Raw genomic sequence first — 9,460 nt, 5'->3', positions numbered from 1 at the left:
GAACTTGTACGATTCATCCCTACGGAGTCGTTTAACACCAAGATCGTCATTCTTTGATTTACAATGAAGAGTGAGATCAGGACCTCCTTCCAATTTATTTGTGATAGTAAGTCGGATTCTTACCAATGGAGGAAATGCTGCTACATGGATATATCTACTTGTTGAAAGAACAAATAATATCACCAGAATAATTTTTTTAAGAACAAAACTCATATTTGCAGGTCTGTATTTTGCTCTATTTGTGTAATGGTGAGGGAGATTTAGAATTAATTTATAGTTGAATTAGATGATGGTTATGAAGATCTGTACGCATTAATCAAATTAGGTAATCGTGTAATTTTGCTTACAGTTTGGGAAAATTTTGTATAACTTTCCTTTAGAATTCGGATTATTCATATCTCTTTCGTTTTTTTTTTGCCATATGTGAATATCCAATATTTATAATTACATTGCATACTTTCAACTTATAAAAAAATATTTTTATTTTTATTAGGAATTAGGATAACACCTTTTTTTTTCTATTTCTGTCTCTATTGTATTAAGTTTTTGGAGGTTTTTCATTAATGAGGTAGAATATACGTTGGTAAATGATTTATTAGGTTGTATCTGTTTCACCCTCAATTTAATTTGGACTAATTTTGCAATTAATGCTCTTAATTTGTCCAAATTGATAAAGTTAATGGGATTGGGGGCAATTAGGCAGTTATACTATTTAATTTGGCTCAGATTCTGTATTATTTTAGTAATTGTATCTTTTTCGTCAAAATGTGTGAGTATGGGAGAGAGAACAGTTGGTAAATTACAGGACTTTCTTATGAGAAGGTAGAACTTTCTTACTGAATATGGAACACACGTGAAATCATAGAGTAAATGACTTAAGTTCAGGAGTAGTGGAGAGTAGCGGTTATATGTTCTTGGGAGTAGATTTAAAAAGCGATTTCATGGAAAGAAATGACACACAAACAATTACACAAAAAATCAGACAGAATTTCAGAAATTCTTCAATGGGGATTTAGATTATTTACTTCCTGCAAACATAGCTTTTATTAATCTATTCATCTGCTATTGTAAATTCTGAGTTTTCTGTCATTTCGTTTATTCAAATTCAATTTAAGCAATTCGATTTTACATTTCTTAGCGATATTTTAATTCAGTTAATACCAATTCTCTAGGTTTAATTGCGAACTTTAAGCTTTTTAGTCCTTCAATTTTTTCACATTCTAAGATAGAAGTCGGATTTGACATTGTTTGTGGATTTTTCCACAAAACTTCTGACATGCTCGGATTGGAAACAAAAAAAAATTTAGTTTTTGTATTTTTAACAATACTCAACTTTTGTGTTATATCAATAGTTTAGTCCTCAATCCATTTACTTATTAAAGGTAAATTGCATTTTGTACCTAAACTTGAATATGTTTACAATTTGATACTTGAAATTTATTTTTACACTTAACAACTATTATTTTAAATATTAAAAACACTAGTATGTCATTTTCTTTTCTTTCCCCTCTCTCCTATCTAATTCTATTAAAAAATATAATTCATTTTAGTATATAAAACAAAAATATTAAAATACTATTATTTTAAAAATATAATTTTCGATATCACTTCATATCTAAATCTTAATTTTACAGATAATAATAATAATGCTATTATTTTAAATTCTAAAAATAAATTTGTAAGTATTTAATATTGATAACATCGTGATATTATCCCAGGGATCAAAAGGGATATTCGCCTGAAGAACGCCACGTGTTGGTTACCTAATACGGGAATACCACGGCGTATGGAAACAAAGGTATCCGGCGAATCTATGAAGCGAATCTCCAAGGACTCACCAAAAGAGACTCGCGGGCGAACCTACGAGGCGGATCTCCATAAACACTTAATCCGCCATTAGAACGGCTGGGCCGATCTAGCAATAAAGGTCATTAATGAGCTATCAATTAGCTAACCGCCAACTTAAGAGTAACCTGTAACCGCCATTAGTGGGACATTAATGGAGACTTTCTAGTTACCGAAAGTTACAACTTCATGACTATATATAGCCTATGTCTCAGGCTATCAAGGTGATCTTTACCCTTTGTCAATTCAGTTTGCATTCTTGTTCATCCTTACTGACTTTGGCATCGGAGCTTCCCCCCGTCGAACCCAACGACGCCCCCACATGGACTGAAGCTGATCAGAATTTCTCCACAAGTCATCAATTGGTGCGGTGAACGTGGAATCCTTAATCAAATAAAGGGTTTTTCGTTCACTTTAAAAGGACATGGCAAATGGAGAACCGAACCCCACATCGGGGGAAGAAACACCATTAGTAACACCATCGAGCTAACATGTAACTAGTGCTGGTCGTGCTGATTCAAGTGCTCCCACAACACAAGCTGAAGGTAGCGTGCCACCAGATGCATTCATCAACATGTGTGCTGAGGCAATAGGTAGGGAGTTTGGTCCTGAGGTGGGTAATCGCCTACGATCATTCATGATCATTCCTCCGTTTTGGAGCATAACGCCCACGTCTACGGTATCTTCATGGCCCCAGGCGACTATAGGATCAAACGCCCTCAATTCTTCATTTCTCCAAGCTCATAATACAGAATCCATGATAACTTCCACGGCAGCGCTTGGGGATCGACCGCTCAACCGGGAACTATTCCCTGCTGGCGCAGGAGGAAGTCAAAGGAACGATCAAACTCTTCATGGCGGGTCTGTAAGCCAAGGGATAAACCTAGGCGGATCAAGTGTCCCAAGGCGGCCACGATCGAATCTCTCCTTGGGTGGATCAGAAGGGCGAAGGCACAAAAGCGTAGAAAAGAGAAAAGTAGGCGGTCCGAATCACCTTCGCCTCGGAGACCGAGATCCTCCCGCAAGGGTAGATCACCCCTATCTACTGGACGTAGATAGAGCAAAAGGCCCGTAGAGATACCGCGTTCGGATAGGCCACCACCACCACCACACCAAGGGGATGATAGGCACCTTCCCTCAAGAGGCCATGGAGGGGGTAACGGTTAAGCTCCTTCGGGCGGACAGGGAGGAGGAGGTGGAGGTGGAGGTGGCGGCAGACGTGGAAGTGGAGGCGGACATTCACCATCAGATTCGTCTTCTGGATCCAGCTCTTCATCTTCTCCAAGTAGATCTCCATGGAGAGGACGTCCAAGGGCGGGTCCGGAGAATTTTGATGATAGAGTTCGAGCTGCGGTGCTCCGCATTAATGAGGAGGAGGCTCGACATAATCCATTCACCAATCGTGATTCGCCCTTTAAGGCTTGGATCGAAGCGGAAGAAACGGATAGGCATTTTAAAATACCTAATCTCCCAATATACACGGGTGCTGACAACCCAGAGGCCTATGCCAGAAAATATTGAATACTGCTTCGCCTTAACCGTGCAATGGACCCGGTGCTATGCAAGATGTTTATCACCACTTTAGGAGGTCCCGCTTATGACTGGTTCCAATCTTTACCTCCTAGAACGATAGACAGTTGGGATCAACTAAGCAGAGAGTTTTGTGCTAAATTCACCGGATGTATCCCTCCAGTGGTCAAGTCACGGAAGCTTTTTGAATTAAAGCAGAAGGCGAATGAATCCCTTCGGGAGTATGTAAACAATTTTAACAAATTGTGTATACAAATTGTTGATGTGGATATCTCCATGGCAGTGGAATCCCTGGTAAAGAACACAACATGTAAGAGTTTGCAGGAGGATCTAATTCGAAAGAAGCCCAGCAGCATAGCAGAATTGATGGAACGCTGCAAAGACTTCATGGAGGTGGATGATATTCGCCGAGAATCAGTTTCTCCGCTCAAAAAAGATAAAGGCGAATCTCGCTGTCAGGAGAAGGAGAAAGATAAGTACCAAGATTCATCCTCTAGAGGTCGGCGAAGAGGCTCTAAGAACAAATCGGCATTTGTTTCATCATTTACGCCACTCAATGCCTCTAAAAGTGAAGTGCTCATGTGGATCGAGAACAGTCAGCATAAGCGGAGCATTTCATACCCCGAACCAAAAGGGGGGGAGTACACCAACACTGGTAAAAATCCCAAAAATTATTGCAAATACCACAGGAAAAATGGCCACGACACAGACGCATGTTGGGAGTTGGCCAGAGAAATTGAACGTCTCATTGAGAGAGGCAAATTGGATTGGTTCGTCCAAAATGATGCTAAGAAGGATGGATCCAGGGATGATCCGAAGAAGAAAGGAAAAGGGACCATCAATGTCATAGCAAGCGGACCTGGGTACCAACCTGTACTGAAAAAGGCAAAGACTACTGCTCTTGACAGGGCATCACTTAATCGCCTTTTTGCAGATGTTGGCCCAGAGATCTCTCCTCATGCGGATGTCTTGGTCATTACTTTGATGGTGGAAGGCTGGGAGATGAAAAGATTGATGATCGATACGGGGAGTTCGTGCAATGTCATCACAAGGGGAGCATTTGCCAAACTAATGATAGATCCAATCCAGGTGGAAACCACTGTAGTGGACATCCTGGGAGTGTCAGGACACACCATTCGTACAAAAGGCCAGGTAACATTAGACTATGAATTAGCTGACGAAGATCAAGTCTGGAAGGGCGATCTGGAATTCTCCATCCTGGATGGCCAGTTAGCCTATAATATTATCCTTGGGCGACCCTTTATCTCCGAAGCGGCGGCCCTTATCTCCATACGCCACTTAACTCTTTATATCCCCACAGCCAAGGGAGGTGTAATGATCAGAGGAAGTCAAAAGGTGGCTCAGGAAACATATTCGGCATCGCTAATGCTTCACCCCCAGTCAAAGGAAGAAGACGAAGAAGAACTCATCACAATGGCCTTAGGTGAAATAGAAATGTACCTCATGGCGGATGAAAAGTAGGTACGGATGGCGAAGGGGCTTAAGGGAGAAATTAAGGAAGCAATCACCAAGGTTCTCCATGAAGCAGAAGATGTCTTTGCCTGGAAGGATGAGATCCTCCTTGGGATTAGTCCAGATGTGATCACTCACAAACTCAACATCGATAAAGATGCGGTACCGGTAGCCCAAAAACGGAGAAACCATGGCCTTGAAAGGCAGAAGGTGATTGAGGAAGAAATCACCAAGCTCCAACGGGCAGATGCCATTGAAGAGGTACTTTATACACAGTGACTGGCGAATGTAGTTCTAGTCAAGAAAGCGGGCGGATCATACCGTATGTGTATTGACTTTACAGATCTCAACAAAGCTTGTCTCAAAGACAACTACCCTCTGCCGTGTATTGATATCCTCGTAGATGGAACCGCAGGACACGCCATGTACTCCTTCACAGACGTAAAGTCGAGTTATCACCAAATCCCAATGGAGCCTTCGGATAGGATCAAGACCTCATTCGTGACTCACCAGGCCACTTATTGCTTCAAAGTCATGCCCTTTGGGCTTAAGAACGTAGGTGCAACCTATCAACGGATGATGAACAAAATATTCGCGGAAAGCAAGGGTGATAATTACTCCGTCTATGTAGATGACATGATCATCAAGAGTACCACTGTGGAAAAACATGCAGATGATGTAAGGGAGGTACTGGGTGTACTCCGACGTCACAATATTAAACTGAATCCGGAAAAATGTACCTTTGGTGCAACGTATGGAAAGTTCTTGGGATTCATGATTAGCCAGAAAGGTGTAAGCCCAAATCCTGACAAGATTAAAGCCGTTCTGGAGATGCAAGCACCACAGAATATCAGGGAAGTGCAACGCCTTAACGGGCGAATCGTAGCCTTGGGCAGGTTTATCTCTTGTTCGGCCCGTAGATATCAACCCTTCTATGAGGTCATCAAGAAACAAAAGGCGTTCAAGTGGAATGAGGATTGTGAAAAATCCTTCGAAGGAATCAAGCGGTTTCTCACAGAGCCGCCCTTGATGAGTCGGCCCTTGAAAGGGGAGAATCTTTATATGTATGTCTCGGTTACAGATAAAGCTGTCTGCACGGTCATGATAAGAGAAGAAGATGGCCAGCAGTATCCAATCTATTACGTGAGCAAGGTATTAAAGGATGCTGAAACCAGATATTCCAAGCTTGATAAAATGGCGTTGGCTGTTGTCACCACAGCAATTCGCCTTAGGCCATACTTTCAGGCTCATACTGTTATAGTTCGAACGAATATACCAATGAGGAAGGTATTGCAAAATCCGAAAACCTCACGGAGATTGATGGAGTGGGCAATCCGCCTTGGAGAATTTGATGTGCGATATGAGAGTAGGTCAGCCTTAAAGAGTCAAGTCTTGGCAGACTTTGTGAATGAATTCACTGAAGAAAGGATGAATCTCCCTAAATCTCAAGTCGAAGAATGGACGATGTATACAGATGGAGCCTCCTCGGCAGATGGAGCTGGTATAGGCATCGTAATCACAGGTCCCCAATATATAAAACTACGGTACGCAGCAAAGTTGGATTTTATTGCAACCAACAATGCAGCGGAATACGAGGCCTTAATATTAGGACCACGTCTGTTGAAAGAAATCACTCCCGAGCGGATCGTGATCTACAGTGACTCCAAGTTGATGGTCAACCAAGTGATCAAAAATTACGAGGTAAAGGATGACATTTTGGTCAAATACGTTGCCAAAGTTAAAAAATTGCTGGATCACCTTGAAGCCAAAGAAACTAAATGGGAGCTGATCCATGTACCCCGCGGATCGAACACTGAAGCGGATCATCTAGCTAAAATGGCTTCCAGCAAGGAGAACTGGGCGGACCCACAATGTCCCTTCGAAGTTAAAGCAGCTCCAGCCTTCGCCTCAGAGGAGGTATCCCTACTCACAACAGTAGAAAATGATTGGAGGTCTACCATCCACCAGTATCTATTAGATGGAGCTCTACCTACAGACAAGGAGAAAGCTCGGCGGATTGTAAGAAAGGCGGCCTATTTCTCCATGATCAATGATGGCCTCTATAGAAAATCTTTTAGCCATCCTTGGTTAAAATGCATTTTGCCAGAAGAAGGACAACATGTCCTCAAGGAGTTGCACGAGGGAGCATGTGGGGCCCATGAGGCATCCGCCTCCATCCTAAAGAAGTTCAGGCTAGCAGGATTTTATTGGCCCACAGCAGAACTTGATGCACAGAAACTGGTGGAATCTTGCCATAGTTGTCAGATTCATGCGAATGAATCTCATACTGCCAAACATCTCCAAAGGCCTATCATTGAAGGTCGACCCTTTGCCCTTTGGGGAATTGATATCATTGGACCATTTCCTCCTACTCGTAAACAAAGGAAGTACGTAGTAGTGGCAGTAGATCATTTCACTAAATGGGTAGAGGCTGAAGCTGTTTCCTCCATCAATGCTGAACGAATGGTTGAGTTCGTCAAAGATAATATTGTGGGAAGATACGGAGTTCCACACATGATCATCACTGACAATGGAACGCAATTCAATTGTGGGGAGTTCAAAGCTTTCTGTGAAAAATTGGGCATTCTAAATAGGTTCGCCTCCGTATATTACCCACAATCCAACGGTATGACCGAAGTCACAAATCGGACAATCGTAAAAGGAATAAAGAAAAGACTGGGTGAGCATGATAAGAAATGGGCGGATCAGTTAACTGTTGAGCGATTTCCACAAGTGCACGGTATACGCTTGTAGTAATAAAAGATATCGAACCCACAGGGAACGCTTTTTAACTAAATTTTATTTAATTCGGTTTAGTCACGTGTTTAGGTTTAATAAAAGATAAACGTTTAGTTGATTGAATAGGTTTTGGTAAATTAGGATTAGATAGAAAGATTATATCAAGTTTAGAAGACAATTCCGTTTTGGAATTTTGATTACAAAACAGATACTTCCGTAATTGGAATAAAATACATATTTATTTTCATAAAGCAAAGTAAACAACTTTAACTTTGTGAGATTATGGACATGAAACAATATATCAATTTACTCAATTAAATGGCTTTGAACCGTAGAAATCTCTCTGGATCGGAGTAGATTGCTACCTTAATCAAACTAGCATTTTATGTTTGATAAGCCGCGGGCCAGCGATCATATCATCCATAAAAACTAAATCTGTCAAGTGTTCAACAAAGTTCTTATATGAATAAGATGGAAATAGAACGTTTTAATAAAAACACCAATTTATCATTTTGAAAATCATTTTGTCAGAACAACATCAAAATAACAACAGTAAGAATGTATTGAATAAAGAAGTATATCATTAATTGAAATGTGAATTTTCACAAGTTAACAGAGAAGTAGAAACTTGGATAGCATTGTAACGAAAACTTTGAGATCCGGGTCGTCAATCTTTCTCTCAAACTCCGTAGGCTCGTCAAACCTCATGCGCTTCAGCCGTCACTTCTTCTCGCTGGATCTTCGGAATAGAGACTGGTCAGTCCACTACCAGAATGAAAACTAAACTAATTCTGTGTTTATAACTAATCTAAATACAATTCGTGTACAACACGATTGCTTACAGAAATGAACTCTAACTTTCTGATTCTTTTCTGAATCAGAAACTCAACATAACAACTCTCTTCTCTAATTTCTCTAACTTTCCCAACATAACCAACCTTGATTTTTGAAATGAATCACTTATTTATAGTTGTTGAAGGGTTGTAAATGACGGGTCGTGTCTGCTGGTGAAGGGTCGCTTTTCTCCGAACGAACAGACGCGTTTTTACGAATTTTAACATGTGTTTAGTGTGCAGGAGGGGTGTCTGTCGCGACTGAGATTCTGAAAATCTCAGTCGCGACAGGGGGTACAGGGGCGAGTTTTCGAGATTTGATTTCCCCCGGTCTGGACTCCGTAAGTCGCGACTGAGATTTTGAGAATCTGAGTCGCGATAGAGAGTATTCCTCCCTGGCGTTCGACTGTATTTCGTCCTCCTCGAGCGTTCTTCTGATTGATATGCATTCTCGGTACGTTTTTAAGGTTTTTCCTCCATTTTAGCTCCGTTTTAGCTCCGTTTTCGCTCCTATTTGGATTTTACTAAATATTTAGGTACCTTGCATCAAAGAAGTAAATAAAGACGTAAAAGTATTCTAAATGAATATAATTAGCACGATTTCAATGTAAATTTAACGTATTTATATAGGATATTTTAGGTATATTTTGGGCTTAACAAACTCCCACACTTAAGCTTTTGCTAGTCCCGAGCAAAATTTCACTGAATTTATTCTTTAATCAATCTCTTTATAAATAGAACATATATCCATATATTTCTTTTTGAATTAGTTAAACCGAAAGATAAACTTTTCATGGTACATTTATACGCAAAGTATCAAACTAGCTAACAGAAAAGAGATATATCATTCGTCTTGTATCTCAATTTTTATATTGAAGTATTCGGAACGGTGTAAGCACGCATGTTTCCGAATCTTTTGTCTCAAGGCATTTCTAAGCACAAAATTTCCTTTTCCCAAACCTAAACTATGAATTCATTTAAGGACTTAGGTTTAATATATTTGCTTTAGTTACGCCCAAGATAAGGGTGGTCTCGATCGT

The sequence above is a fragment of the Euphorbia lathyris genome, chromosome 2 (genome assembly GCF_963576675.1).
Source record: "Euphorbia lathyris chromosome 2, ddEupLath1.1, whole genome shotgun sequence".
Lineage (NCBI taxonomy): Eukaryota > Viridiplantae > Streptophyta > Magnoliopsida > Malpighiales > Euphorbiaceae > Euphorbia > Euphorbia lathyris.
This window is presented reverse-complemented; position numbering follows the sequence as displayed.